Here is an 8,594-nt window from a genome sequence, read left to right as displayed (position 1 = left end):
GTTGGAAATAGGTCTATAAGGATTTGAAATGAGTTGGGGGCAAAAATAACAAGTCGTGGGACTCGACTTACTTGCGTAAGCTAACAACTTGGACGTCTTACATACTTAAGCTACTGGAGTACATGTTGAGATTCCGTAGCAAGGATTGCATAGGCTCCTAAAGTAAGACGAGATTACTAACCCATGTAAGAGACGGAAGGAGGCGTAGCACCTACTCGGAAGCAAGTAGGTGATGCACCTACTTGGACTAAGTAGGTGATGCACCTACATAGTGTCACTCAACAACGGAACCTTGATTATTTATTTTTTTGAGGATCGACAAATCATTAAAGAAAAAGGTGAGTTTCGAACCTCATATGGCCTTACCTACTTGAGGTGGGTCCTACGCTGCCATATGGCAGCATGTGATTGGTCGCATGAGGTGATGTGGTTACCTAAGGTTGTGACACATGTCACCCTTAGGGGATGACAAATGTCACTCTCCAAAAGGGTGTATATATATGTATGGATGACTAAGAATCCATTTTTTCATCTTTACAACTTAGAAAAATAAGAGAGAGTTAAGAGGAAACGTTGAAGAGCAAGAGAGGAAGGCTATGAGTTTGCTTCAAAAAAAGGTAAGGCCCGATTTCATTTCGTGAATTAATTATTTAAGGTATCCTACGGTGATATAATGGTATTTAATAAAGAAAAACTTCCATTTGGGGCAGCAAAAATGTGACACAAATAGTCCACTAAGTTTTAGCACGTTAAAAGGACTTTCGCGCTACATTTTGGCAAGTTTCGGAAAAGGTAAGGTCTTCCCTTTAAAAGTGGAATTAATAATGTTTTTATGGATTTTATTATATGTGTTAAATGAAATTATAAGTGGGAAAAATGTATAAGTATGTTTGGCGTTAGAAATAAACTAAATTGGAGTCGTTCTAGTTGAATTGAAGTTGTGTAGTGTTGGTGTGATTGTGGTGGTGTTGTTGGAGATGGTTTTATTGTGTCTTGCAGGGATGGAACATGTTACAAAAGGTTTATGGGAGATTCTAGTTTCAGCGACATAATCCTCTGTTACGTGTGGTTAAAGGTTTCACAAAGTTAAGATTGAAAACCTTATTTTGGTACTACAGTTTTGGGCAAGTTGGTTGGAACTTGTATTGCATAATATTGTAGTGATGTGATAACATGTAGTTTCTTGTTGGCGTTATGAGTATGTCTGGTAAGGTTAGAGGTTAATACTGGAAGTTTGGATAGGGCTAGTTATATGAGAGATGCTGCCCGATTTTAGCTAACTTCGAAACTAGTAATAAGCTAGTCGATGGAAATAAATAAGGGAATGAGTCCTATGGATACAAAAATATGAATTTAGGATCTGGAAATTTAAAGGTGGTTAATCTTAGTATATTCTCGTGTTAAATAGGTTGAAGGAGAAACAAAACAAGTTGGACTACAATCGAGCTACTATAGGTATGTGAAGCTACCCTTTTCTTTCTTTTGGCATGTCTTCAAGTTAAGTAATGAATGATATGAGCTTGGGGATATATCTACTCATAAATGAAAAGCATAATTCATGGTCCTTATTTAATTCTTAATGAAATCACTCTTCCAGTAATTGAACTAAGGCTTCTAAAGCCTTCTATGCGTTAGGAAATGATGAGTATGTAAAGCTTAACTCTTCTTCTCTCTTGGCATGTCTTAGCTATAAGTGATTGGTGTATGAAATATGGGGAAAATTCCATTCTTAGAACCCTGATCATGATTCGTACATCTTCTTCACTTCTCGATATTAGAACTCCTACAATAGTTGAGTTATTGTCTTGTAAGACTTTTATGTGATGAAAAGTATTACACGTGAGGCCTATCCCTTCCTTCTCTTGAAATGGATTAATGTAAGTGAAACGATATGTGATATGAGTTAGAGATAGTTCAATTTATATATTTTGGATATGATTCATGACTTGTACTCACTTTTGGGTGGTAAGGGTCTTAAAGTAGTTGAACTATGACCCTCGAGCCTTCTAAACACTGAATAATGATTAGATGTGTAAGATCCTATACCTAGAGGCACTTGGACATACTTTATGATAATATGTTGAGAGATGTTTGATATGTTATCAAGTTTTACGTGCATGTATATGCATTATGATATATATGGATCAGGCCGAACGTACCTTGACATATTTTACAATATGGGAATCATGTCGAACATACCTCGGCATATGTTACAATATAGGGATCGAGATGAACGTACCTCGGCATATGTTTCTATATAGGGATCGGGCCATACATTCCACGATATCATTATACTATATACGGATCGAGAGGTATATTCCTCGGCATTATTAACATATGGATCGGGCCGAACGCTCCTCGGCACTAACCCATCATATCTATAAGGATCAGGTTATATGTCCTACAACACTAATAGTATGCATATGCCTATGATGATAAAAATGATGCATCTGTAACACCGAGTCCCCGAGCGGGACAAATATGGTAGGTGATAATTGTATACATAACTTTATTTTGTGAGGTGCAGGTACACCCTCTATTAAATGTTATACTTGGTTTCCTTCATCCCTTTTTCAGTTGTTATCTTAATTATGTTATACTTATATACTCAGTACATATATCGTACTAACCCTATATTCTATGTAGGCTACATTTCATGCCCGTAGGTACAAATGTTTATTTTGGGAGATCCACCAGCGTAGTATTACTACTCAGCTATATTGGAAGTGCTTCACTATTCCGAAGTCTAACTTTTAACACTGGTCGTTTGATATATATATTTTTTTATTCAGGGGTATGGCGGGGGCCTTGTCCTGCCATATGATACAGTTAATACTCTTAGAGGTCTGTAGACACGTGTATTAAGTTATGAAAGCCTTGTCGTCTTGCGTGCCCTTTCATATTATGATACAGGTGAAAGAGGCTATATGTATATGAATTTTTTTTTGACCTATTGGGGTTGTTCTGTATTGTATCATATCACACCCGGTTCAATTTTACTATTGCTAATAGATGCATATACGGGGGTCCGGTTTGGACCCTAGCTGCGGCCCCTAGGGTTGGGTCATGATAGAGGATTAGCTGGATTCCAAGTTAGTTTCTGTACTTTGGGAGTGAGGTCGTTACTGTGTATGTAATGTTGCTATTAAGTTATTTGGAAGTTAGTGATTGAATGCATTGTGTTTGTAGCTCATATACATATGTTTTGTGGTGCGATCCCGGGCATACATTGGTTTAACCATCAATTTTTTAGGAAACAGGGTTGTTGCTCTTTTTACTACTAAACTTATCTTTTAATGGGGGTCATACCACCTGGATATTTTTATAAAATGATTGTGGATATTTGTGAGTGTCACGACCCAACCCCGTGGGCCGTGATTGGGGTCCGACCTGGACCCCCATTTATGTAACTATCGACAATAGTCAAATTGGACTATGAACAAAGTGATGCTGCTCACAAAAACCCCAATTGGTAAAAACTTTTTCGAGTACAAGTGTCCCCTTTTACTCGTGTCATAACATATAAGGGCATGCAAGCCGACAAGGCTGCTGTAACATAGAAATATTCAAAATATGTCGTATAGGCACAATCGAAACGAACTCACAAACAACCCCCATCAATATATCTATAGACCTCTAAGAATAGTAACAATAACATATGGTGGGACAGGGCCCCCGCCGTACCCCTGAATATACAAATATATACATGTTACATGACCAGTATCAAAAGTTAGGCTCCAAAAAAGTGGAGCACTTCCACGTAGCTGAGAGGAAATCCTAAGCTGATGGATTTCCAAAATGAACATGTATACCTGTGGGCTTGAAACGCAGCCCCCCCCCGAAGCAAGGTGGTCAGTACGATACATGTACTAAGTATATAAAGCATAACATTTCATAACTGAGACAATAACTGAAGTAGGGATGCAGGAAACAATTATAACAATTAGTAAATCACATTACCTGCACCATCTAAAATAAGGTCATGTACCTCAGTATGATATTCCATACCTGGCCCATTGTGGGACTCGGTGTTACAAATCTATCCTTATGTCACCATATGCATAACTATACCGTACTCGGCTCTTTAATGAGACTCGGTCAATAATCATGCCGTCTTATCATTGCATTTACATAGCATACCCGGCCCTTGGTGGGGCTCGGTCATACCTGGCCTTTGGTGGGACTCGGTGAATATTTATATCATCTTATATCATACCCAGCCCCTTTTTGGGACTTCGGTCGTACCAGGCCATCTATAGGACTCGGTAAGGATATGTAAACCATATACACAAGCAGAGTAGTAAGTAACTATATGCAAGCTAGATCATTACCTCAGAGATCGTATCATGTTTAACTTATAGCTAAGATATGCCGAAAAAAGAAAGAGAATAAGCTCTATATAGTCTGTACTTTCCTTCAGGTGATCTTCATATACATATTTTGTACCCGGCCCTTTATGGGGCTCAGTGAACCACTATGGCATCGTAATCTCAGTTTTGTATCAAATACATCTCAATGGAAATGAGAGATAGCTTCCCATACATTACATTCTGACACATAGAAACCCTACTAGGCAATACTTAATCTTCACAAGAACTCTAATACTGAATAGTGGATAGGGGTTATGAGGCATACTCGGAATTCTGGGAATGGAATTATCCCCGCACTTCGTATACAATTCACTTAAGGCTAAACATTGCCAAAAGGAAAGAAAGATAGCTGTACGAACTTATACCAAAACATGCCAAGAGAAAGCTTTACATACCTTGTTTGAGTTATTCCTTATCGTGTTCGCCTCGTTGTCCTTTGAACCTATCCAACATAAAGGTAATATTAATATCAACCCTTCTTAACTTTCCAGCATCTTAGGTTACACCTTAGCATCAATAGAATCTATTTCCTTAGTTATTTACTCGACTAGTTCTTAAGTTTGTTAAGGCATTAACGAAAATTGGGCAGCACCTCCCCTATAATGTGCCATATACGAATTTCCAATTAGTTCCCTAAGACCTACATCCAAGCAACAACAACAACCTGCAGCAATTCATACCAACAATATACAACATAAACTCCAAACGACTTATTCAAGAATACGGTATCACAATAGGGCGTCTAGCCTTTATTTTGTAACGCCTTTAACTATACGAAATGAGGGGTCGTGTGGCTTCAACCAGAAGCATACACACCCCTTTTAGAATGTATTTATTCCCTGCAACAATACATTACACCCCTGCAGCAACAACTCACAAGAACGACACTTTATTTCGACGATAATTTACTTATAGCGACTCCAATTTAGTTTAGTTCGGACGTCAACCATATTTATCATATTTTCACATTTCCAGACGCCTACACAATGTATAATACCCTCTATAACAATACCATAAACTCCAATTTAAAATTAAAGGCCTCACCTTACGTTAAACTTGTCAAACTCGCCAAAACTATCCAAAACGTGAAATCTGGACAGCCCACTGTCTTATATTATCGCTTAATTTTGGAGTGTTAATTGAGGGAAACAGGATTTGTGGCCTCAATAAAAGTTATATACATGTGTATTAAGGTCGTAAACAATTTTTAATTACACCTACAACAATTTTGCATGAAAAGATATGTCCAAAATACTCACAGCTGTCCGTGTAGGATTTCCAATGCAAAATCTGGGCAGCAGCTCCCCCATGCTTCACAACCATTTTCCGAGTAGAGAAAAGCAAAACTGGGTTGTAGAGTCTAAATTAAAGTTGTATCCCTATGAAATAGATTTCCAAAACATCTTGAATCACTCAAAAATAAGCCTTACACAAGGAGTTATACTCATATTACCAATTCCGTGTTTCTCCGAACCCTGGCTGCCTTTGCTTTCTTCTCCATGTTTTTCTCTCTATTTTGTTCAAGTTTTTGGCTAAAAAATGACTTAGTAGTCATCCATAAATAGATATATATCTTTTTGGAGAGTGACACATGTCAGCCCCTAAGGGTTACACATGTCACACCCTTAGGCAGCCACCTCAATTATGCAACCAATCCATGGTTGCCATATGGCAGGTGGGGGTCCACACCATAGTGTGTCACCTACTTCCACGTGTCACTTTCATGTGATTCCATGTGTACCTATCACGTGCTACCATGTGTCAAGTAGGTGAGTCACCTACTTGCTTCAAGTAGGTGTGTCGTTTCCTTATTTATCTTCCGTGGATTCGTAATTTCATCCCACTTTAAGAGCCTATGTATTCCTTGCTACTTAGTCTCAACATGCACTCGAGTAGCTTAAGTACGTAAGACCTCCAAGTTGGTAGTTTACACGAGTCAATCGAGTCCTACTACTCATTTCTCGGCCTCCAATTCCTTTCGAATTTTTATAACCCTATTTCCAATCTTCCTTATTATGAAGCATTTCTTTCTCCTTTCCTTGGAGTTATTTGATAGCATTATTAACTATCCGACTCACATAACGACTTTTAAGAAACTTAAGAGCCTTCCCAAAAACTTGAGAAGCTTAGAAAGCATTCTAAGGTACCAAAGTACGGGGTGTAACATCCTTCCCCCCTTTAGAACATTCGTCCCCGAATGTTAACTAGCCTCATAAGGTCTTACGAGTGCTTCAAGATTCTTCTGTACTGGCCGTCGTTGATAGGCCTTATCTTAATACTTTTTCATTATACTATACTTTCAATTCGTAGCTGTTTTCTTAACACTTCATATCCGTCATAATTCTTTATCCCTCGTACTCTTGTCTTAGTCATATCATTACTTCCTTCAACCATAACTTGTCATAATTTATCCCTATGAATCAATTTAGGCGTTGCCTTACTATATCGTTTCATCCCGATCTATCAGTCCTCTCTGAGTCATCCACTTTAGCTTATAGCGCTTTTCCAACTTCGTTTTACTATATCAGTATCAACCTCCTAATTTCTATTGCAATCACTTCAGCAATTAACTTATTCCTCGAGGTCAGCCATACTTGTTTAGTCAAATTTTCTCAATTTTGCTTTAATAACGGTCTTGTCTTTTCCTTTTTTTTCTAGGAAAATTTGGGCAGAGTTTCCTCTGTATTTCTTACTACCTCAACACCTGCACGTAGAAAATGCCAACAATGCCTCACAGGGCCAACATATAAATATTTGTATCGTATTATATCGCAGCCACACAGGGCACACATATATATTCATATCATTTCAGATCGCAGCCACACAGGGCACCCACAATTAATAATATGGAAATGGACTTACCTATTATTTCCACTCGAGCTGCACCCATTACACTTTCCTGTTTACCTTTCCTTTCACTTTTCAATTGTATATGTCAATCGTATTGCAACTCCTTACCTGACATAGGTCCTTCGTGCCTTTGCTTACCTGCGTGATTTGTAACTTTTAATATCGTCAGTTACTTTCTTCTATCGGCGTTGTCCTCCTGCTAAAATCGTAGGTTAGTATGAGGAATTTCATTTTCTATGGCACGGCTCTATCGCACGATCTTAGATATGAAATAAAGTAACATCCTAAATGTCCTGTAGCCTCTTGTCTATAGATGTGGTGCACAACACACCGATAAACAAGACTCTACTAGACACGGTCTGTAGACACTCCAAGGATGAACTGCTCTGATACCACTTCTGTCATGACCCAACCCCGTGGGCCGCCACTGGGTCCGACCTGGACCCCTATTTATGTAACTGTCAACTATAGTTAAATTGGACTATGAACAAAGTGATGCTGCTCACAAAAACCCCAATGGGTAAAAACTTTTTCATGTACTGGTGGCCTCTTTTACTCGTGTCATAACATATAAGGGCATGCAAGCTGACAAGGCTGGTGTAACATAGAAATATTGAAAATATGTCGTATAGGAACAATCGAAATGAACTCACAAACAACCCCCATCAATATGTCTATAGACCTCTAAGAATAGTAACAGCAACATATGGCGGGACAGGGCCCTGGCCGTACCCCTGAATATACAAATATATACATGTTACATGACCAGTATCAAAAGTTAGGCTCCATAAAAGTGGAGCGCTTCCAACGTAGCTGAGAGGAAATCCTAAGCTGATGGATCTCCAAAATGAACTTGTGTACCTACGGGCATGAAACGAAGCCCCCCCCCCCGAAGCAAAGGGGTTAGTACGATACATGTACTGAGTATATAAAGCATAACATTTCATAACTGAGACAATAGCTGAAGTAGGGATACAGGAAACAATTATAACAATTAGTAAATCACATTACCTGCACCATCTAAAATGAGGTCATGTACCTCAGTATGATATTCCACACCTGGCGCATTGCAGGACTCGGTGTTACAAATCTATCCTTATGTCACCATATGCATAACTATACCATACCCGGCTCTTTAATGAGACTCGGTCTATAATCATGTCGTCTTATCATTGCATTTACATAGCATACCCGGCCCTTGGTGGGGCTCGGTCATACCCGGCCCTTGTTGGGACTCAGTGAATATTTATATCATCTTATATCATACCCGGCCCCTTTTTGGGACTTCGGTCGTACCCAGCCCTCTATAGGACTCGGTAAGGATATATAAACCATATGCACAAGCAGAGTAGTAAGTAACCATATGCAAGCTAG

The sequence above is a fragment of the Solanum dulcamara genome, chromosome 10 (genome assembly GCF_947179165.1).
Source record: "Solanum dulcamara chromosome 10, daSolDulc1.2, whole genome shotgun sequence".
NCBI classification, from domain to species: domain Eukaryota; kingdom Viridiplantae; phylum Streptophyta; class Magnoliopsida; order Solanales; family Solanaceae; genus Solanum; species Solanum dulcamara.
Note: the sequence above shows the minus strand (reverse complement) of the source record.